Source organism: Rosa chinensis, chromosome 6 (assembly GCF_002994745.2).
Source record: "Rosa chinensis cultivar Old Blush chromosome 6, RchiOBHm-V2, whole genome shotgun sequence".
Lineage (NCBI taxonomy): Eukaryota > Viridiplantae > Streptophyta > Magnoliopsida > Rosales > Rosaceae > Rosa > Rosa chinensis.
The window spans coordinates 360,381-385,230 of NC_037093.1; the positions used below are offsets into that span (position 1 = coordinate 360,381).

At 35.6% G+C, this 24,850-nt stretch overlaps 3 long non-coding RNA genes across 8 annotated transcripts; 1 reads left to right on the plus strand and 2 right to left on the minus strand.

Annotated features, from left to right (window-relative positions):
- Positions 1–356: 356 nt before the first annotated feature.
- Positions 357–3,025, minus strand: LOC121049722. Its single transcript, XR_005801157.1, has 6 exons — positions 2,818–3,025; positions 2,425–2,509; positions 1,312–1,624; positions 996–1,119; positions 662–778; positions 357–540 (listed from the first exon to the last, which is right to left on the minus strand). It is a non-coding gene; the product is annotated as an uncharacterized LOC121049722 (long non-coding RNA).
- Positions 3,026–3,426: 401 nt separating this feature from the next.
- On the minus strand, positions 3,427–4,381 carry LOC121049723. The gene is made up of 3 exons (XR_005801158.1): positions 4,263–4,381; positions 4,071–4,157; positions 3,427–3,706 (listed from the first exon to the last, which is right to left on the minus strand). It is a non-coding gene; the product is annotated as an uncharacterized LOC121049723 (long non-coding RNA).
- A 3,664-nt stretch (positions 4,382–8,045) lies between these two features.
- LOC112173947 lies at positions 8,046–11,261 on the plus strand. 6 transcript variants are annotated; one of them, XR_005801147.1, is made up of 4 exons: positions 8,046–9,573; positions 9,657–9,764; positions 10,078–10,147; positions 10,711–11,261. It is a non-coding gene; the product is annotated as an uncharacterized LOC112173947 (long non-coding RNA). The 6 variants fall into 6 exon arrangements; XR_005801146.1 differs by having other exon boundaries at positions 8,047–9,258; positions 9,509–9,573; positions 9,657–10,147; XR_005801145.1 differs by having other exon boundaries at positions 9,657–10,147.
- Positions 11,262–24,850: the final 13,589 nt, after the last annotated feature.

Sequence of the window (24,850 nt, forward strand, 5' to 3'; positions counted from 1 at the left end):
GATTTTCACACCAAACTAACTAACTGCCAGATTTTTGTACCTAAACATGAGAAGCGAAGGCATGCCACTGAGAATCATATGAATGGTTAAATAAAATTACCATGCTTAGGACTCAAAAACTTACAGTTAACACAAAAGATCCCTATATAAATTAAAATCACTGAACTAGATACAGAGTCAACATTAGTAGTTTTGAACATAAAATTCTGAACAAAGCATGTTACATGTATCCCATAAAAGCTAAGTCAACCAACAATATATTCTGACAAGGAAATTTACAGATCTGGTTCCTCTTTTACTAAGAAGAAACCCCATGCTATTAGTTATTTCAAAGTAGCAAATAGTAATGGCAGTACACACCTAATTTTGCTCAAAAAAGTTTGTTAGGACATTATGCTCCCCAAGCAGAACTTCACCTGCTATTGGCTTTTGTAAACCCATTATTAGTTTCAGCAAAGTACTCTTGCCACATCCATTTGGGCCAATAATGGCTAGTTTCTCTCCTCTTTCAATTGTGAGATTTGCTCTGCTAAACAACACCTGGTAGACCACAGATATGGTTGCAATTAATACACACAATTTGCAGATGAATAGATCTTTTTAAGGTGAAAAAAAAATGGCTTGTAGCACTTTTACTTGTGAACAAAATATGTAAACCCACCTTACCTCCAAATGGAGCAAATCTCCCACTTCTTCCCCATTCAGGAAACCTGATCCTGATATGTTTCTTCTTGAATGGCCTTTCAACAAGATCCTCTTCCTGAAGTTTCTCCAACTTCTGTTCTTGCAAAGAAAAAAATAAAAAAAGTTAGATAAAGAATTAGAGGTGGCCAGTTAGATGATCTATGTAAATACCTGGTGAATAGATAATCAATCTTATTAATGCATACAGATGATCTATGTAATGCATACAAACATTACAAGGTATACATTAGAAAATGAACTGCAATTTCAGCTCATGATAAAAGAATAATCCTTGACCCAACAAAACACACCTGAAGTTCAACAAAACAGTAACGATATCCTATAGCATTGACATCGATTTTCTTCAAGACCCACTTTTAGAATCCCTTGTAGATTTCGACCAAGATTGGTTATTATTAGAACTTGGATTCCTCCCTGCAACTCAAAAACCAAAATCAGCTTCATAACAACAACAAAAAATCAAAACTTTATCTCAATCTAAAACCTCAAATTGAAATCAATGTTTACCCAGTTCTATAAACATTCTTTAAGTTGTTTATTTATCCTAGGAAACCAAATAGAGACGTAGCAGAAATTAATGATGAATTATAGGAATAAGGAAGAGACCTCGACAAACAGACCAACTCGAGCAGAGGAGCAGAGGATTTGGACGATGATCTTCTTCTGTTGCTGTTCCTAGTAACCTCCTTGTTGTTGTGGTTATTGTTGCTGCTGGGTCTTCTTCTCCACCTCTTCTTCTTCCAGATTTATAGATCAATGTACCCGAGAAACCGCCTCCCTTTTTCCTACTCATTCAATGTATCCTTCTGGTAATCCCTCTACGAAAACTATCTTCATCATCTCAATGGTTTCTCTTCCTAGAACGAGCTCCCCCCATGGTGAAAATCTGGTAATCAATGACTCAATATATACCTAGAAACTGCAACAGAACAATACTCTATCCATTCAATTACCAAACTTGAAAATACACAAGTAGAGAGTACAAAAAATAAGTAAGTATCCAGTACAATCAATTCACCCAAAACTCTATTATAATCATATTCATTATGATTAGCACTACAGATTGAAAATATGAATTGGTATTGACAGCCAGTGTCAATCCTTCATAATCCCAATTTCCTTTAAGCAACGTCATATATTCCTACCCTTTATAAAATCAACCAGGAATAATGAAAATAAGAACCGCAAGCAAACATTAATTCTATGAATCAGTCGAGCATAAAAATCATTAAGCACCTATTTACTGAGTTACTAACTTGCTATTCTTTTCTTTTTTTTAATCGATACTCATTTCCTAGTGGTCACGAGAATCTGGCTCTGAACTTCATCCTCACAATCAGATCCACCTCTTACCTTGCATGGAGTGAAGAAACAACCAAAACACTGTAAGCGGTCAAACAAATATAGCATATAAGCAAAATGGGCCTTTTAGTTTTCATGTTGACGAAGTACGTAGACACTGGATTGAAAGTAATATCAACTGTTATCCAGGGTGTGAAATCAGTGTTCATTTAAATAAATTTAATAAAAATTACAGAAACACACACACACACATGCACATCCAGTGTTCATTTAAATGAATTTAATATAAATTACAGAAAAACGCGCGCGCGCGCACATATGTGTGTGCGTGAGTAGAGCAACATAATGTTCATACAAAACTGCAAGACAAGGTATGGCAGGCACAATTGAATCAATGATATTTTGTATAAAACAAACCTGTTGCCCAAATTCAAGTTCTCCGACAGACTGAATTAATGAAGAAAACCAGAACACATCAGAATAAGAGTTCCCATTGTTGTCACTGTAATGTTCGTACGAAACAAAAAACAGAGTTAGAAACAGACTAAACCTTTAGAAATTAATGGCGGAGGAAATTAAATAATATATAGAAAAGTGAGTGTTTTACTGTCAAAGAAAGGTCGTGCATAGTACAGAAGCAAGACAAGGAATAAGTTCACAAAATTTTACTTGCTTATTAAGTTTGGAAAGAACTTTTCTGAGACCAATTATAGGCTTGTATGACCATATAGGCCAAGTGAAAGTTCTGTTTTTGGTAACCATATATATCTCTGCTCATGCAGGTATGATAACTACCCAAAACGTAATTACCTTCAACAGTTGTAGGACAAACTCAACAGCCTCTCTTGGGCTTTTTCTTGTCAGCAGCTCTAACCATAGCTACAACATGTGGAATTGCCTGCAAGTTATAAAAACAACTATTATATCTAGAAGGTCCTTGACAGCTTCACATGCATAATTTAACATTTCTTAGATATGATGATAGCGATGTATATCTCACAAGTTGAACTGTCAGATAGATGAGTAAGACACATTTTTGAAATGATTCTTCAGCGCACTTAATCCATATTTTTAGCCTTTTAGTGTTGTGGCTTGTGTTAGATCCATATTAGTTGACAACTGAGCATGGGTAATGAAATGCTACGGTATTTCTAATAACATAAGAATGTCCTACTATTTTACGGCAAACTGTTCAAACAGGTGATATACAAGTACAAATGGTATGTTCCTGCTTGCTCTTTGTTTCTCTGATATAGACTCTAGTTCACTTGTATCATACTTCTTGAGTTTTTGATGAATATGAGTTGTATAACATGAGACATTTCAATATTTCATATACACTGTGCAAATCATACAAACCAGCCAACCATGGCACATGACGAACAACTTATTACATATCCTACCTCGTTGCATTACCTCAAGAAAGTATTTGGGAATATCATGGAAGTCATTTGGCCTGGCAACAGTAACAAGAAACAAAATTGTTAATTGTTATTTTCTGGAGTAAGATCACCACAACAAAAATAATTTAATAAAAGAATACTGAAAAATGAAAAGCTATTTAGAATAAGCCAATAAGGACCACTACAAAAAAGGAACATGTATTAAAAAACTATAACATGAGAGAAACTATTAACTTAAGTTCAGCAGATCTTTTATGCACCAGCAGCTTGCATAATTCAACCTTCAACCACACCACCTGCAGGTAGAACTTATATAAATCTCAATATCTAGTAGTGCATTTACAATATTAAACAAAAATTCAGAGCTTGGACCCAATTATTATGAGGCGAAAACCATTAAACAAATCTAATTTTGTTCAGAAACATATGAACAGCAAAGCTGAAACCAACAAATGCAACTAAATTTCAAATTTTCAAGTCAAAAGTCAAAACAGAAAGGCAAAAAGTGACAGATGCAATTCGAACCCAGAAATCCAGAAGGACAAAACAGATCACATATCCAATTTTAATCTCATATCAGTCATATGTATAGCGTATAGTAAAAGTAACAGATGCAATTCGAACCCAGAAATCGAAGCAAAAAAGATGGCAGCAACTTACCAAGCTTGAAGTTTCCGAAATTGAGTCGAAAACTGAAATCGAAGCTGCTTCACCTAGTAGAGTTCGAGACAAACCCAGACTTGAAGACTGAAAATTGAATACCCAGAAGAAGAAATTAAGAGGAAGCCATAAATCGATTGAAGAGTGAAGACCCAGAAGCAGAAATTAAGAGAAACAAAAACCCAGACTCACCGCGCACCGTCAGTCCATCACGGCGTCACCGTCGAAGAAAGAAAAGGCGTCGTGCGGCCGTTCCGGAGAGAGACACAGAGAGAGAGAGAGAGAGAGAGAGAGAGGAGAGCGGGGCTGCAGGAGAGAGAGAGAGAGAGAGAGAGAGAGAGAGAGAGAGAGAGGCGAGCTTTAGTCGAAAACTTTTAGGTCAGATCGAGTTTCAGGCATTTTAGCTTAATCAGGAAATTAAAATATGGTAGAATGGGGCGAAGAGACCAAATCTAGAGAATGAGAAGAGGGAGTTACCTTCGTGGTGATGTTGCTTAGAATCAAAACTTTGGGTTTCTTCCTTTTTGGTTTGCAGGTGAGGAGAGATGAGAGAGGAAATGGTTGGCTTCTAAGAGATAGACACGAACAAGAAGAGGGGCCTGAAGGCAGAGTTACTTTGTGCAAGCCGAGTGGGGAGACAAAGTCACTAAGGCCCTAACTAAAGGCGGGTTTTTTTTTTTTTTTTTTACTTTTTCACACAACGCATGTATGAAATTAAGTTGTCTGATCATGTACATGTTAAATTTGAGTTAAGGGAGCAAGGAGGGAAAATTCCCGCCTATGTGCAATCAAAGAAGCAGTTTTGACGTTAGGGACATACATTTCTCATTCAGACAACACAAATAAGTCATTCCGTTGTAGGAGCTTAAATCGTGTACCAGCATTTCACTCAAATATTGGCCTTTTTGGGGCTTCTCACTCACATTTTGGGGTACATGTGATTTTCTTCCAAACTTGCACGTCGGAAACAAAAAAATGCGTTGTATGTTGTTTTGCAACTTACTCTCATACAACATATACAACAATACTGTTGTGCAAGGTGAGTCAAAATTTCGACCCAAATTTGAGCAAGGTGAGGGGGAATTTTTTTTACATTCAGACAACAGACAAATCCTTAAAACTATTGTACAATAATCTTGGACCCAAAAAAATTGATGTACGACCTCCTTATACAACGCAAATCTCATTAAACCTGTTGTGTGAAGCAGTTTCAGTGATCACACAACGGAAATTTTTTTTTCGTTGTCTAAAAAGTGTAGTGTGATGCAGTTTTTGGCATAGTGCACGTCAATTGCGCTCCCCAAGTTCTTGATGTAGGCTGAAGAAACTTTTACTACTTTCTTGTATATCTCTGTGCAAAATGATGTTAGGGATTTTGGTCTTCTTTGCTTTTCTTTTTGAAGTAGGATTCCTTGTTGTAGTCGATCGGACAAAGATTTTGATTTACTTTCTGGTTTGTGTTTTCCTAGATTAATTGGAATTAGGGTTTGTGATCTGTAAAAGTACTAGCATAGATTCTAAACTAAAGGGCTACTTGTTGTCTAATCCAATATTTTGTTGGAGAATGTGGGAGGGACATTGTTGGAGAATGTGGGAGTCCCTTCACATCTAAGAAAATGTTAAGGAACTTGTCCTTATAAGTGTTCCCTTAGAACACTCGTTAAATGGACAAAGAGGGAGTGGAAAGGTCCAATGTGGAGGCAAGCCCTATTGTGCGAATATGTTTGTATGTATGTATGTATGTGTGTGTGTGTGTGTACTAGTCTGCAATCACATGTTCTTTTCAGGATTAAATCTGTCAAATTTTTTTTAATAATAGTATAGATATAACTAAAATTTCTTTTTGCTTTCTGTTTCTTTTTTTCATTGTTTATTTTCAGATAATTATCAAAGAACAGTTTTTCAACAATTACAACTGTTGATTGAGTTTGAAATTAAACAAACAGTTGCAACTGTTCATCCATTGTCTATATATGCAACACGAGAAGAAACATAACGCATGCTTCTCCTCTCCTCTTCCCCCTCTCCCCTTCCTTCGTTCCAAAAGAGAAACACATAGTAGAGTCTGTCGTGCATCGACTTGAATTTGATAGTTGTATCCTGCAAGATAGACATCCAAGGAACTACAAGAACAAGAGTATGGACGAATTTCTGTCTTGGGAGATTGCTGCAAGCAAGCCTCTATCAATTTTAAATCAAGTCAGTGATTTCATTACTTCTCTCTTAAATTCAAGAAAATTTCAATTTTATTCATATATTAGGATTGAATTACTTTGATTATCTTATTTCGTCAATTATATTTATATATGTTTACAATTGAATATGAGATCCGATCCATTGCTTATTGTGCACTGCTCTAACATATTTCTAAGCGGTCTTCACAACACATTAATGGGGACCGAGTCTATTTTCTGAAGCATTGAATCCCCCTGGTTAGTACTACTCCCTCAACTTAAAGATCCAAACTACAGCAATAATAACTACTTGAGCTTTTTGAGCCTCTCTTATGCCAAAATTCACAAATTGAGGCTGCCTAAGCCGAGACAAACTATGATACTGTGATGTTTATCATACACTCATTTTACATCTATTTGAACAAAAATGACAATTATTTGAATTAAAATTACAGCATTGAGAACAAATTACTATATTCATTTACACTATTTACATATAATTAAACAAAAATTACAACATTGACAATAAATTTGTTAAAAAACTTGTAACAAGGTCGTAGGTGGTTAGAACTAAGATTACACAAAATATGACTCAACATTACTACTCTGAAAACAAATTTGTTGTCACATTTATAAATGTGTGCATGAGATACGGATATGTATTATAGAATTTTCCGCCTAAGCCTGTACGCCACCTGAAGGAGCCATGAACTGGATTCATGGGCCTACTAAAGGTTGTTGATTATGATCAGGGACTTGGGCCTAGACTGTGAGATGTTTTTACTAAACCCAATTTCAAGAGCTAGTCCAACACAAACGTCCATCTTTCAATACAAAGTGGAGATTTTTTAATTTTCAAAAAGCAGATAGAAACTAGGGGAAATAACGCTCTGCTGCCCTGGATTTCTTGAACAAACTTGATTTATCTTCGTCAGATGTTAATCCAAAACATTGTATGGTTGCAGCTGTTTTTAGGGATCATTCAAGTGATTCAACTTTGGCTTTGTGCAGACCTGGAGACGAGAGCTGGACTATTCTCCTAGAGGTACCAGGTCTTTGTTGTAAAAATTTGTGTTTTTCCCTTTGTAAAATTGATTAAAATGGAAAATAAATTTGGTAAAATAAAAGAAAGAAAAGTTAAGATAAAATAGATAATATATATATATATAGAGTAAAACCAAAGTGAGAAAACAAGCCTGGTATGGTGAATATATATATATATATAGAGAGAGAGAGAGAGAGAGTAAAACCAAAGTGAGAAAACAAGCCTGGTATGGTGAAGCACGTCAAAAGACGTTGTCCTAAAGCCTTTGTAGCCTCCCTACGTGCAGGTGCTGACGGTCTACAAGACTCCAAGATACGACCCCAATACAAGTAACCAAAGGTCCGCTATGAGCACGTTCACTGTCAGATAGAATCTCCAAGTCACAGAACCGTTGGCCAAAATAATAGTAAAATATGGAAGGTAGTAATTTAAGTGGTAGTGTGTAAATGAGGAGTAGAGATAATCTTTTTGTTGTAAACAACTTGGGGAACATTGTTGCCTTTTATAGGCTCCAATTATCTCATGTAACCTCCATCATAAAACACACCATAAAATCAGAAAATTAAATCCAAATGGAAACTCTTATAACCCCCAAATAATTAAAGGATTAAAAGCATAAGTTACAAATTGAAAATTGAAAATCAAATTAAATTAAATTAAAGATTTTAAAATCTTTTAAAATACCAACAATCTTGAAACCAGCAACTATTTCGATAATATATTGTCTTCTTCTGGTGCGTCCACTACTATAAAATGGCCCAAAGAACACCAATTTGGGCCACTATTTGAAAAGAGTGGGTTTTTAGAATAATTTGTCACCGTTAATCGGATCAGTGAGTTGTTATAAGGCCCGGCACCGAATGTGGGTGGCCCAATGCTGAAGTTGTTGGTTTAGTTTCCAATATTTACGATTTCTACCCCTATAGGACGTCTCTTGTCAGCAAATACCATCCCTCTCACATGGCTATAGGGTTTAGGTATGGCAGCAAGCTTCCAATATAACTAATGGACCCAGATCAACCTTATATCACCAAAACAAAATTCTTGCGAAGCATCAGATCTGAGAAGAACCTATCTTTGGCGTCTGCCAATCTCCTTCATCACCATGTGAGTTTATGCTTATCTACTCTCAACAGCCGTCCTTTCGATCTAATGCTACTGTAAGTTCCTTTTTTCAATTTATTGAACCTAATAACTTCTACTTCAACAATTTTCAAGGAATCGAATTTAATTCATAGTATATACATATAAACCCTAACTTTCTCTTCTAGTTTATTGAATAACCGGTTCCCTTGGCTGCGTTTGAGTGTTCGCAGGCAAGAGGTTTGTTCTTCATTTTTCTGATTTTATTTTTGTTTATTTTTGATTTTGATATAGAACCCAGAAAAGTAGCAGAGATACTATGCATATAGGTCTATAGCAAGCTTATAGAACAATTTTGATTACAAAAATTTATATAAACTTGGAGTTTTACTTGTTGGTAGATCCATAGTTTGAATATTAATTTTATTTTTTTTAGGTGGATATGTCTGTTTTTGCTCAATAATTCAGCTGGTTCTTTTTTTTCTTTTGCATCTTAGAACCGGAGTTCAATTATATTAAAATACTCAGTGACTTTCTCTTCCTTTCTCTATTGTTTTTTGTTTCACAAGTGAGCATAAATGACTAGTTTTCCATACTTGTTTATTGTGAAAACACCTGATGTATGAATGATGGGGTTGTTTCTGCTTGCCACCCATACCACTGTTTGTTTAGATATCTTACACATGGAATACCAAATCCCAACATAGTGGTAGCTACAGTTACTGGGGGCTGAAGAAACCCAATTCAAAGTTGTTGCCTTTGGACACTAAAAGGGTCCCCATCTTTACTTGTTGTTCATTCCATGTTGTGGTGTCCTTGGAAGTGCACAGTTGGAAAAGGAGGATGAGAGGCAAAGCTTTCAGTGACAATTTCTGGGAATTTGCAGGTGTGAAAAACTCAAATGTAGTTTAAATTTCACTCTAAGTTTTTTTTTTTATGTGGATTGGTGTGTACACATTGATATTGTTTGATCTAGTTGACATTTTTGTTTATAGTTGTAATTTTGTCTTGTAATGTAGACTTTGATTATTCAATGGCTTTTGTGTTGAAAAATAGACAAAGAAATGATTATTGAAAGGCCAACTTGAGTAGAAAGATGAAGTTTTAGCTTAATTACTAACTTCTTGACTAATCAGAACATTGTGGTCTTCATCAATGTGAACCGGAAGGAGGGAACATCTAGCTAAGAAAAAGCTCCATTGTAAGTATGAATTCTAGAATAGCTCATCCCGTTGAGACTCTGATTCTTGTCTAGTTTTAAAATTTCAAGCTGTGATAAAGCAGTTTGGTAGAACTGGTTATGAAAGCTCAGATGTAATGGTGATATATGAGGTTGAGAGGCAGAGACATCAACAGCTTGAGAAACTGTATAGGTCTACTCGTGCAGGAAAGGTATACATGAACTTTGTTTACAATGTAGAATTTTGACTATAGTTGAAAATTTTGTAATACTCAATGTGATGATAGTTAGTGTTATGATCTCACATTTTGGGAAAGAACAAAGTTTGATTTGATAGGTGACATGACAATGAAACCTGCTAGGCATATATAGGTGATTATTCGTTTTGCTATCTTGGATCACAAGTCTGGGAACATCTTGTCCTGCTAATCTAAAATGTTTGATTTTTTTGAGGTATTTTTATTTCTCTTTGGTGCCTAACTTATTCTATTTGTTAAACTCAATTTTCATAATTCTTATGCTCAGGATTTTCATAAAGAAATTGCACATGCAGCTGAAGCATTGACAGCGATAGGACATAAGCATATTGAAGCAGGTAGAAATTTATTAGATTCAGTGACATTATGTGATAGAATGAGAAGTGTGTGAAGTTAATACTTAGTATTCTATGAAATTGGCTTATCTGACTTAAGTTTGCAAATAGAAAAGATGTTAGTCCTGCTAATCTAAATCTCTTAATTTACCTTATTGATTAAGTGCAAATACTAAGAATTCAAATCGATTTTTCTCATGGTAAAGCTTTTGAATTTAATCTTTTAATTTAACCTTATTGATTAATATGCATTTGTGAGTTATTTTCAAATGGTAGTCGAACATGAATGATTTCAAGTGTTATTGTGTTTAGAATCATTACTGGGAGGGTTGAGTCTAGGTCATGCTCACAGTGTTTGGTTGTCCCTGCTCCCAATGACTTTGATTCATTGGCTCATAACAAGGTCTATCAGTACATACTAACTATACACAAACTTTCATTTTTGACGTGTGTACTGCCCCCTAAATGTGTGGTTTCTATGACAATTGAACTGAGTACAGAATATTTTGCTTGAAGAAAATGTTGTAGTTATGCCATAACACGTTTTTGTGGTTTGTTCATTTCAGGTTAATGTACGGGTGGCTTTGTTAGAAGGGAATTAATGGATTCTATTTTGAAACAGATTGAGAACCGGGAACGATCATTCACGCAAACAAATGGAATGAACAACCTCAAATTAAAAGGTAGGAATGTCCATTTTTTTTATAACTGTGGTTGTTACAAGTTATGATTTTTGTTCATTGATATGTATTTGAGTATGAAGCCGATGAAGTGGCATATGACAAACTGAAGCTTAATGACTTTCTGATCAAACTGTGATGTACGAATTAACCTGCTCAAGACCTTGAGACAACAATATCGTGCAGTTTTTCCTTATTGAGTTGTACTAGTGAAAGAAACATCAACGTATTGACCAGGAATGTTTACTTATGGTAGGTATAGGCTTGTAAGTTGTAATAGGTTTCTTTTTTAGGTAGTGCAATAAGTTGTAGTTACATTTGTAACAAATTGTAGATTTTGATTGAATGATGATGTATATGAATAAATTGGTAGACATCATTCATGTATTCAACTATTTACTGTTTTTTGTTTTATTATTATTATTATTATTTTTTAATGTGGCATTTTAAGACACTGTTCTAATAGTTGGCTAGTAATTGGTGTATAATTGGAGTTGGCAGCTGATATGACAGCTGACATGACAACAATCTATATATGTTGAAAACCCAGGCACCGTTTCAACTTTGGTGCACTATGCTGCAAAGGAAACCCCAGCAATCACCACTATCATGCATTGGGTGGCTGCATGTGGCTAATGAAGACTTTGGTGGCTTTTGTAAACAGTGAGCACCCTTATTGAAGGGTGTCCTATAAGCATAATTCTAGTAGTGGTCACATGCCTGCTGAAGCTCGTACCCTAATGAGAAAGAGATGGCCGTTGAAGCTCGTACCCTAGACTTTGGAGAGCAAGTAGTAGAGTTAAAGTTGGTTCAATTTTTTTATTATAAACGTGGTAGGTATATCCCACGTCTGTTAGAATCAAAAAATGAGATCTTAATTGTGATACAAAGAATAGTGGAGCGCACTCGGGGATTATGGTTATCATGGTGAAGGTAACGACCATGATGATCAGTGAAGATGATAATATTGATCAGGCCAATGGAGATGTTGCATGAAGATGATAATGAATACATTAACAAAGTAGAAGGTAATGATCAGGATGAAGAAATATATGATGAAGGACATCCAGATTTGATGCGGAGGACATGTTGTTCTAAAGTATACAAGCTTAACCCAAAGGATGGCAACTTTGTTAGCGTACAATGCTTGGTCGACCAAATATTACTTTTTCCAGACTCTGGTTATTTATCCATCTCCACCATGGATAAGAAGGAGCTAGAGGCCAACCGCATTTATTTTGCAACAAAAACTTGCGTTTATAAGCCTCCAGTCGTTTCTCATGATATTGGTAAATTCGACCCTTTTTTTTTTTCCTTTCTTTTTTCGAGAAAATGGTATATTCGACCTAGACATGCAGTGGAAGAAGTGAGCAAAACTTCCCAAGTATCGACATGTTAATGTGGTCTGGACTTGAAGGTTTACTAGAAAATGATATAATAAGATTCAGTTGGTTTTGTTAAAGAGTATAGGGTCAAAGTCAACAATATCAAGTTAGTATAAATAGGTTAAGCTTTACAGTATGTAAGCAAGTCATTTTTGTAAAGATTTACCTAGAGAAAAACCATTATCAGTTTCCTCTGTTCTCTCTCATTGTTCTTCATCTTCTCCATCTGCAATTTAGGCTTTGTTCTTAGTTTTTCTTCAGATTTTTACAGAGTTTCTATATTCACCATGAATTTTAACATGGTATCAAAGCTCATGGTGGCCTGACCTGTGCTCATCTCGTTTCTTTCCGCTGCAATCTTCTTCTTTTTTCTTTGATTACCAAACAGAAATTCCCAAATCACCAAATTGAGAACCCTAGAAATTGCATCTTCTTCATCATTTGTACAAATACCAAATTCCCTGTACAACTACGAAGCAAAATCATCAAGCAAAGCACGATTTGTATAATTACCAGTGAAGAAATCTCAAAGTTTCTAGTAGATTTGTAGCTGTTCATTCTCAATTTCTCTGCTTCCTCTTATGGTTATGCACCTCAAAATGATAATTTTATGGCCCAAAATGGTGGACACATAGCTCAAAATAGTGGTTATATATGCTCCTGCTCTTCACCACAACTATTCGCAGCAGCAAGGGTTCTCCAATATGTTTGGCACCACCTCTGGAAGTCAACCTGCATTTGACACTAATAGTCTGCCAGCCTTTGGTTCAACGAATACCACAGCCTTTGGTTCAACGAATACCACAGCCTTTGGTACCTACACCACCCCAGCTTTTGGTCAATGTAGCTCAACTTTAGGTACTACAACAAGTGTTCCTGCATTTGGCCAATCAAGTTCAACCTTTGGTAGCACTCAATTTGGCGCTTCATCTCCTATTTTCGTTGAAACTACTCCAGGGAAAACAACATTTTCATCCCGATTGGAGACCACTGTGGTGAACAGTAATGATCAGCCAACTTCTGTGACATCATCAGAAGATCTTTCTAAAGATCTGGTTACAAAAAGTACAGGGAACATATCAGACCAAATTAAAGGTGTAGTTTCTTTTAGTCTTGAGAGTGACAATGATTCCATGGATGTGAACCATACAGATATTTCAAAAAGGGGTGAAAAATTTGAGGATCAAGTCAAGCTTGCAACTACTGCCGATGGAATTGTAGAAATAAATAAGCAAAATGGGAGTAATATGACAGAGGTTCCTTTCATAGAAGCAGAAACTGAAAGTGATGTTAGTGATGAGAGCAGCTTCAGTTGTTTGAGCAAAAACATGTACAAGCTCCACGAGGCGAATGATGGAAGTTGGATTGACACTCTGTTGATAAAAGGCACATGGCAGCTTCCTTGTACTTCTCTTGAAAGACCTCTACTGAACTGTGATAGCTAAATTTATAAGCTATTGATTTTCCTTATTCAGACTTAAGATTGTCAATTGTAGCAAGGGTAAACAAGGGTCTTTCCCGCAGAGGACTAAGGTTATAACTACTCAAAACAATGTCACAAAAGTGACCACTGTTCCTAGCGAACAGCAATCGAAAATATAATTAAAACCTAACCTAAACTATTCAGAAAATTATGAAAATTTACAGAGATATAATAGACACAATGGGCGTCTAGGATACAAAATTTTGGATTATTCGGAATTGATTTACTATATTAAAAAAATACGAAAATATAGAGTACGGAAGCTAAAAATAACAAAAACTGGTTTTAAGATGGTTTGAAAACAATATGATGAAGATAGCTAGGGAAGACGCATCCACCCCCGAAAATCACACAAAAGATAATTTGTTTAATCCTAATTCAATTAATCTAGATGAAGATGCTTAGGTTGGCTCGGTACGCTTGAACACAACCTATTACCCTTTCTTACTTCGTACGCTAGGCAGGAAGTGCTCTACACCTAGACTATTCCCAAGCAATGCAATCTAAAGGTACGCTTATTAGATTAAACATGCAGAGATCATTAAGGTCTAAAAGAGTTTGAGACATCACTAGGCATCGCAATAAACTTAGCACCTTGATAAACCTAGGACTTTGTTTACTTGATAGTGAAAACTAACAATTGCTTCTCTAGAAGGTTTGAGGAGTCCAACTATTGACATAGGCATCAAACAATCAAAGCGGTAGAATCCTAACATGCATACTAAGCGTGCACTCAAAGCATACAATCAAGCATTCATCAATGAAAAAGTAGTAAATAAAAGTCTCATCTTGAATTAAAAGAAAATAAAATCAAAAGTCAAATCATCTTGTAGTTCATGTCTAGGGGCTTCAAGCAGCCCCTTAACTAATAAAAACTAGCAAAACATAGAATAAACAAAATTAACTAAAGAAGGGGAGGAAGAGAGAGTGAGAGAGAGAGAGAGAGAGGAAGAGAGAGAGAGAGAGAGAGAGAGAGAGAGAGAGAGAGAGAGAGAGAGAGAGGGAGAGAGAGAGAGGGAGAGAGAGAGAGAGAGAGAAAGTGAGAGAGAGAGAGTTGCTGCAGATTGATCTCCTTTTATATGCTTTAGAGGTTAGGAAATCCAAAACCTAATTCACGTGCTTAGGTGGAGTTTTCCTATTGGCTCTTGAACTTGATGACTTATTCTAACCATTCACATCGTGCCATTTGTCCATCATAAGTTGGAATATGAAGCACAAACTCGTCCTCGGGCTTCTTGGTGTGATTTGGGCCTCGAAACATAAATTCCCGTCCAACCTCAGATTCACGCGCAGCCTGACCTCTTATACTAAATCAGCCATAACTTCTAGTAGAAAAATGATAGTGATGAGCCGTAAAAAGATTAGGAAACTAGACATCTGAGGCTATCCATTAATATAAAGATCATCCTCTGGATAGTTCTGAGCTGGTCTCAGTGATCTGTCGAAGTTAACTGATCTGCACAGGCAGATTTCCCGATTTTGCTTTTCAATCCCTCTTTTACTTCTTTTCTCCTTCTTTGCTCCAAGATACCTATAAAACAAATAAACAACGTAAAGAACGAGAAAATGCACTAAACTAACAAAGAAAGTATAGAGATTAACATTATTAATATCGCATAAATATGCTCTTATCAAACTGTAGGCAGGCTTGTCGGCCTATGAAGCTATGGCAATTACCACTCATTCCTCCTGGTTGAAACTATTATCAAATTGACTCTGCTGCAAACTAGTTCTTGGTTCTCCAAGCACTAGTTTGAGGGGGGATGTTAAAGAGTATAGGGTCAAAGTCAACAATATCAAGTTAGTATAAATAGGGAGTTAAGCTTTACTGTATGTAAGCAAGTCATTTTTGTAAAGATTTACGTAGAGAAAAACCATTATCAGTTTCCTCTGTTCTCTCTCATTGTTCTTCATCTTCTCCATCTGTAATTTAGGCTTTGTTCTTAGCTTTTCTTCAGATTTTTACAGAGTTTCTATATTCACCATGAATTTTAACAGGTTTACCCCAAGTACGTAAAATTGATAGATAGAAACTTTATAAATGGTTAACAATTCTTGTTCTTCCCATTCTTGTTTGCAGCACGTACGTGCATGTTTTCTTGCCGCAAAAGGTCAATCCATACATTTTTATCATAATAAGTATTTGATTGTTGTTAACGACATTGATGGACAATGCATTTTCTCCAAGTTTTTTATATCTATATTAATTTTTAATCTTGTTTAATATACATCATTTGTTTCTTTGTATGTCGGAAGTAATATAGTTTTGTTCGCCTCATTTTTTTACTTTTTGAGGAGTTACATTTGATGTCCATTTCTCCCTGATTGTATTCTCTTTTTCTTTTTCATTTTTTCCTAATGCTAAGAGGATTTCTTGCGCACCAAGAATTGGATATGAGCTTATAAATAGGCCAATTTGTCAATTGAGACAGATTGATAGAGAAACGGAATAGAAAAGAAGAGCAACTAATGAAAGAGAAAGAGATGAGGCAACCCCAAAACATGAAAAATCATAACGGAATGGACAGAAACGAAACATGAACAGATGGCAGACACCACCTGACGATATCATGGAGATGACTTTAAGTCCCTAGTTAGTACTACCTCAACTTCAGGACCCAAATTGCAGCAATTAATACAACTACTTGAGCCTTTTCAGCGCCTCTGATAACAAAACTCACAAGTTTCCACTGCCTCCGCAACGTAAAGGTTCTCGGTTGTCGGGTCTTCTAGAGGTTGGTTGATTATGATAATAGAGCTTGGCCAAAACAACTCCATCAATCTGTTCCTATTCAACCCAATTACAGGAGCCCAATGCCAACTTTCATCCTGCATAACAACAATTCCAGATTCTAAACTTGACCCGGAGAATAAACAAATGAATGCTGTCAGAGTGGTGTTATCTACCTCTGATGTTGATTCAAAACATTGTTTAGTAGCGGCAACTTTTTTGGTCTTATAGTAATAGTGCAAGGGTTTTGTGCTTATGCTAGACGAGAGCGCGCTGTAGTGTTTTCTGAGTTATTAGATCTGGGAATCCTCAACGTTAATGATATGGTGCTTTCTTCGGGTGTATTGTACGCCTTAGTTACTCATTATGAGAGTCAGATTCACGTTGAAGGTTACACACCTTAAACTTTGGAGATCATGTGGTGGAATTAAAGTTGGTCAACATGGGAGATGTTGATAATTTTTCCTATATACCACATGTTAGACTCAATAAATACGAATGAAATCTTGATGATTCAGTAAATTTTGCAAGATTATGACCACAGGGACAGAGGTGGCAACAATGGAGATGATAATGATAACATCACAAGGACTAGGACAACTGATTTTATAGTACACAAGTAAGAATAACAAGTTTCTTAGGGTATAAGGCTTGGCGGAACGAGTATCCTTTCTGGCCGAACCGCCGAAGGTGGTTCCTTGTCCCTTGCAGTAAGTGGTAACCAAGAGTTAAAAGGAAGTTGCGTTTATTTTGCAACAAATACTGCTATGAAAATTCATTGTCTCCTGTCATTTTCTCCGGATTGGGAGACGACTGGCTTGCTTATCCCAGATGATGGAAGAAGTGAACAATCTTCTGCACATATCAACCCGATACAGGTTGGAAAACTATCATCGGCTGACAACGAAAGACTTGGGAGTTGGTTTACCAAGTCTATGGTATATAGAGATGTGATAGGGTATTTCTGTCCACCTAAATGGAATAATGGATGCACAAAAATGCCTATAACTTAACCCTACAAGAATGTCGAAAATAGTATAGGTAAGTGGGGATCGTTCCCGAAGAGATTGTGGTCTAATCACTAATCTAAAGACTCAAAACAAAATAAAACTTAAACTGTCCAATTATAAAGATCTGACTGGCAGATGACTCTAAACTATTCTAAATGTCACGAAAATTTACAGACAGACTCTAGACACGATAAACTAACTACTGACAAAGTTTGATAATTCTTGAAGATGTTTTGGTTAACAAAATAATTAAATAAAAACGAAACACTAAATGACTCCGAAAATAAAAAGACTTGATTCAGGGTTTTGAAAATTAAAGATAAAACAAGTTAGGGGATTTGTATCCACCACCAATCAATCAAGTAAACTAATCATGTTCAACCTAATTACATTTATCTATGGATGAAGATGCTTAAGTTAACCCAAATCCTAAATTAACCTATTGTTTTTCCTTATTTGTATGCTAGGTGAGAGACGCTCTACAACTAACCTATTTTCTAAAATGCAACCTAGGTTGACGCAACAATAGATTTAACACAAAGAAATCATTACACAATAGAAAAACGAGACATCACAAGGCCAGGCATCTTGAGTACGACGCGTCTCAATTAACCCAGGAACCTAATCACTTGCCTTATAGACAATTTACTACTCTAGAACTTTCAACGGATACAGGCAATGATTATTCTTAGCAATTAATAGAGCCCTAAACATGCAATCTAAGTTGTGTACCAAAGAAAACATGCAAAGGAATCATCAATGTAAAAATAGAAATTGGGTTCTTATCCAATAGATAAACAAAACTAATTGAAAGTCATAACAAGTTTACAATCATGATTTGGGGCTTCAATAGCGCCTAACTAACTCTTTAGTAGTTTCTCATAGAAGGAAGAACAAAAACAAGCTAACTAGAAAATTAAGACGTCACAGGAGAGAGGAGAGGGAGAGATAGAAAAGAAGGACGAAGAAGAGAAAAACTTTTCATATTTGCATAGCCCTTTTATATTGCTCCTTGAGTCTTCTTTCATTCCTTTTTGGATTGAGATTCCTTGAATTGTAGAGAAAGCCAACTTCTTAATTCTCTATTTGATTTAAGATTCTCCACACTTTGTCTAATGAGAATTGCCATGTCATCATCAATATTTTCTAAATATTTCCTTAATTTGCCTCATCATCTCCATGGATTGGGCTCCTCAATCCATCAAGGTCAATTGCTTGGGTAAGGACTTCAAGCTTTTCTTTATATGCACATATTTTCTCTATATTATCTCTTTTTTGTATATTTACTCCAAAATACCTAATAAACACAAAAGTAAATAATAAAGAGAAATAGAATAAACTAACAACGATTAATATAGGGATTGACGACATTATAAACGTTGCATAAAATGCTCCTATCTCTAGTTCCATGTTTTCAAAGAAATGTAGTAGCTTCAGTCACTGCAATTACAAATGATTTGTGACTCGTAATTAGTGCTAATTCTTCACCAGAACAATCCATGCTCGATCTGATGGTCACTTGTCTTGGCAAATGCATGGTGAGTTCTTCACTTGCTTCTTTAAGTCATGGCTTTCTCATAGTTTCAACTAATCAAAACCATATTGTAATAAAGCATACTTTAAGACAGAAGAAAGACATCACTAATATATAAACATGGCAATGGGAATGATATGTGCACGTACCACCGAATTCTTTAAAAAACGAGTGTTTTTCGTATAGACTTTAAAGATACTACCGAATCCTCAAAAAGACTAGCGTTTTCTGTCTAGGCTTTAAAGACACCAAAAGTTGCATTTTATACTTCTTAAGCAACATTAATAGCGATGTCATGGATGCTAAGAGTGCCTCGTAGAAGAGACAATGCGGAATTGCGGTATATATAGATTTTAAATAACTGAAGAGAATAAAACCATGACCTAATTGAGCAAATCTAAGGGTTCAAAACCTCAAATGGAACCAGTTATTTCAAATATTGATGTACCTTACCCAATGATACTTTCATATCCTTTCTTTGTGTGCATTGTCAAAATGCAGCTTTAATGTGTTACCAAAGCCCAAAGGGGGACTAAAGTTCTACACATTTTCTTTCAAGATAGATTATATTCTTTGGTCCTAAAATTTGTTCTCAGAAAGGAGGCCACAAAAGCAAGTTAACCATTATTGTGTTTGCTGATATATTTCTCCAATCCAATTATTTTGCACCAATAATATTAGGCAAGCAATACTTTGTTAACTAATGGGGGTTGACCAGACTTGAATTTGAATCATAGCAACCAGAATACCCAAAGGACCCACTTCATGTAATTGTATTTCAAGTCAATGTAGGCTTCCAAAAGCTTCTCCGATGAGCACAAAAAGACACCCATTACAAACTGTTTACATTACAGAAGAAAAGGAAATACCAAAAGCTTGACCAATTATGGGGCTTTAATCATTGCTAAGGATAAAGCCCTACAAGAGTTCTACTAATTAATAAGCTATATCTTCCCCAATCTTGGCAATTTAAGAAGGATTAATGTTAGTAACTTGTACAAATTAATAGATGTACATTAACTAAGAGATGGGTGATAAGTAAAGAAGCTCAAGCTAGAAATTATTGGCTCCAAAATTGGACCAGCTCGCGTGCTAAAAACCTTTACCATGCTCCAGAAATTAATGATAGAGATTGTTTTGATGTTTCTCAAACATTTTTGTAGATTTGGTTTCTTCCTTAATCAGCATTACTGATTAATCTCAATGATAAATATTTGGCTTTTGTGTTTTGGTTCCCCCATCGACCTCATAGGTATAGAGTACTCCATGTAGTGTTTGGCAAACAAAATTCATAGCAATAACATGCTTTGTCTAGATTTGTCCCACATCACACATTTGTCATTTTCAAATAATGAGGATTTAATTATTAGTGCTAGATACACACCTTAAAACGACTCAAATATAGTTTAGACAATTAAAACAATTAGCAGTGTTTGTACGTCTAGGTTTTCTCTTACTCCTCGTTCTACCATTTATGAAAGATTGAAATTAAGCCCAATTTGCAAATCATGAAAATTCTTCTAAGTTCATAGTCATAGTACGTGCATTTGGAATATGTAGTCTAGGTTTTGTTTAGTTTTACTGCTCCTGGTTATGAAAACCAATTTGCGATTCATGAAAATTGTTATATAAGTCCATATTTCTATATAGCAAGAACTGACACTCACAATCATCGATTCATTAAAAGATGTATATTTTTTTTTTCCAAAAGATTGTAAGCGAAAATGTAGAGAGGAGCTTCTCTCTAACCCAAGCTCTCTCATCTCTACAGCAAACCTTTCTTCTTTGATTCCCTCACCCATTTGGTGACTCCGCATCCCCTGTGGTGACTCCTCATCCTGTGTGGTGATTCCTCACCCAAGTGGTGACTTGACTTCCTTGTTTGTTCCCCTTCCTTTGCATCTGAGTTTCAGCCCTCACAGATCAAATTTGTTTTTAGATCTAGATCTGGACAGATTTGTTCTCATGGTCATTCTCAGTTTTTGTTCTCCCTTTGCTCCTCAAGATTCCCAAACCGTGAACAAATCTCCTTCTTCTTGTCTACCTTGTCCTGCCATGGAAGATTTCGTACACCTCTGCAACCACCTCTTCAGATCTCAGTTTTCTTTGCTAAGATCTATTGTGGTTTGGTTGTTGTTATCCTTTTATGCGAGATCTTTTCGTAATCGGTCAACTGGAGAATGTATGGCGGCTCTATCCGTATCCTCACCTCTGCAGACCACCCTTGGTTACCAATCCTTGCTCGCGATTTCCGTCGGAGCTCCGGTGACGAATCTGCTATGGCGGCTGCAAAGTGGAGAGGAAGAAGAAGCTTTGATTAGGGCTTGGGTTTTGTTGGGCTGCTTGGGCTTTTAGTTTTAATTTGGTTTTTTTAGTTGTTATCCTACTCATGTCTTAATTCTTTTGAATTTCTGACTTTGAGGGGTTTGTTGCCTGCCCTTGGCTTTGTTTGGGCCTCCATATGCCTTTTGGCTTTATGAATATCAGTTTCACGACCAAAAAAAAAAAAAAATTAAAAGATGTATGACTTGTGTGATTCATTATACATCAATATATTATTGACAATCATCTATGTATGCATGGATGACTATATAGCTATAACATGCATGAGGACTTACTATACACTAACAACACTAATGTGATTTGTACGTGCGTAGACCAATACATTAGTATATGCCTAAACGTCCCATTATACACGAACCATGACAATCATCTACACTTATGTTGTACATGAACAACTGACAATCATGTACATTTGCCTGTGTAGCTTGAGCTTCATTAACAACCGATGATAATCATCTACACATACATGGCCAAGAATTTCTAGCATTGATCGATCATCAGTATTTACTTATTGCTACAGCGATTTTTGTTGACTCCACATAACAATTAAAACACCCGACCTAATTAACAAGGATATGGAATTATGGATCATCATTTTGATCTAGTAATGCTTTCAATTCTACGCAGCAGCTGATCTGACAGTACGTGAGGTAATCTGGCGATATAGATCAGCTAGATCTGTACCATATTTCATTCATATGATGAATACAATCGAATTAACGAGGTATAGACCGATGATGTGACGAGAACAAATTCCATACGCAAAATTATTGTGGTCAGCGTTGTACCATATTTTAGTCAAGGAGACAGAAGCAACAGGGAATGTTTCTGGTCCTAAGAGACTAGCTAGAATAGGAAGCATGAGAAAACAAATTAAGGTCGAGTGGAATATAATGTGATGAATGTGTGCCCAACAAAACCCATGAATATGTTGCTCTGCACCCAAACAAAACTTTTTAGACAAACTGATCGATAAGATGATGGTGATGTTTATCTTAATATCATCACCAGCAGTACTAGTTCTACTGCTGCACTTCAAATATATAAATGGGTTTCATCCTTGCTAATTATTTAAATAAAGACAAACTCATTATGGTTCATCATCATTAGAAATGTGGAAGATAATCAATAATCTCTCCAGGTGATCACTTTCTTGGTTCAAATTCAAAAAGAACCCTAACATAGCTATAAGGCAGAGATAGATAGATCTGCAGCACATTGAAAGAAGCGAAAAGGAGGAGGAAAAATTATCATACTGATGTTAACGTGTCACTTACTAGAATTAAATTGATTAACTTTGTGTTATTTTCCAGCTTAAATCGGAAAAATAAAAGAAGGAATTATTCTATACTAGGCTTTATTAGGAGGGATGTCTGTTTCAATTCACATGTTTTGTTCTAGTAAGGAAAACCAAAATACGGTCAAAGATGCAAAGAATCATATATACCATTGAAGCATCTGAATTAGATATCTTTCATTTCACAGATGTGCTACAATCTTTTTCTGTGACAGATGCCATTTGATAGGTCACGGGGTTGCATTACATTCAAACAAACAAAAACCTAGTTTTATAGCAGATATTCAGAAAAGATTACATTAATTAAGGGTAAGGTTCTATCAGATACGGGTAAATTGAACCCAATTACATTCTTTTCTTCCATTAACTTCAAAAAAGACCTAGTTTTATAGCAGGAATCTAGAAAAGATTACTTACATTAATTAAGGGTAAGGTTCTATCAGATACAGTTAAATTGAACCCAATTAACTTCAATAAGAAGTTTGACGAAACAGAGCAAAGAAAAATATCAAAGTTACGAGAATGCTAATGCGCAGTAGCGGCCTAGCTACCCACAGTCAGAAACTACTCAGTCCCCCCAATTATTCTATCACGGGGTTGAGTTGTGATTAAATTTTGGTTCGTTTTTATTTTAATGAAAGAGATAAAGTGTTTGATGAAATGTTTTAAATAAATATTTTATAATAAAACTAGTTGCATGTCTTAATTATTTTATAAATTTCTTTATCATATTCGATTTAAGGCTTTTTATATTTTAAAAAAAATAAAAACAATTTAAACCCCAGGATTACAATCTATTGTAAATCGAAACTTAGAAAGAAACTATGGCCAAAAATGCTCCCCAAGAGTCTTGTAACACAACACAAAAGGAGATGCTAATTTCCAAGCAAATACACATGATGAAGCACGTACAGCAAGCACCTTCGAGATTATCTTTTATATTTCTGTCCAAGCATGTAATCCATGTGAAATTAATAAGTTGTGTGCAGTTGATTAATTTCAACTGGAATTGGGGTTTGAGCTTATACATTCTCGAGTTGCAGAACTGAGAGAGCTTAAGAGAGCAGCAGCTGCAATAGGAAGACTTAGGAGAGTGAGGGAAGGAAGAAGGCCATGTGAAAAAAGGCAGCCTTTCTTGTGTTGATGTTTGTAAAGCGACCACGCCCCGTTTGGCTGCAATCATGTGGTCTACTTTGTTATAATTCCATTCCCTTCACTCTAATTCCTCTCATTTCTTTTTTTTGTCATCACCCTTGTCCCCCTTCCCTAAGTACCTTGTTCCTCTACAACAATATGAAAATCACATTTTTTTTACTTGCCCAAGTACCATACTACCCCTTACCAAACCACATCCCTTAAGCCTCATTTCAATCTCATCCTTGATATCGCAAGTTACCACTAGTTTGCTAATGGAATAGCTTATGTTGGCAAAGCTATTGGTTGAGATTGTTTCTTAAACCTTAAAGTCGACTATAGAGAAAGTTTGTGTTTGTAATAGTACGTCTCTATAAATAATCTTTCAATTACTTTATAAATGGCATCGAGTTTTTTTTTTTTTTTAATCTCAATCAATTTCCCACTACAAATGATGATCAAAATCCAAACAGATCATATTCACACTACAAATGAATAATAAATCTCCTTAAAACTTAAAGAATTGATCTTTGGAGTCTAGCTAGCCCTTCATACTGGTATAGTGGTATAAACACTACAAGTACTCAATAATTTTTCTTCTTCCTTTGAGCTAGAAAGTAGCTTGATGAAAATTGAAAAGATAACATCTTTTATCTCTATATCAGATTTTCAATCTTTGGGATCAAAATTAATTTTGTTAAACCCATATGATAACAAACCATAGATACATAAATATCGTTCAGACCTGATGATCAAGGTGTTCGAAATTTCTCTATCACATGAAAACCAATAGATCTTTTGTGTGATTGTGTCCACAACTAGAACAGAAATTGTATGGCAAAATTGGTAGTTATGCATAGTAACCAAGGTGTTTAGGGTAACCTAACACGTGTAATAATCATCTCTCCAGCTTGGGAAGCGCGTAGACCCGCTCGTGCGGACAAACCATTCACGCTCCGCTAATTAATCACTTTTTAAAATTTAGATTATAGCAATTAACCCTATTTTATATTATGAGCTAAACAACAAAAATTTTAATTACCAAAAAGGGCCCGAGAACCATCGGATTTCGTCAAAACCCCAAACAGAGAATTAACTCGTTTCCCAAA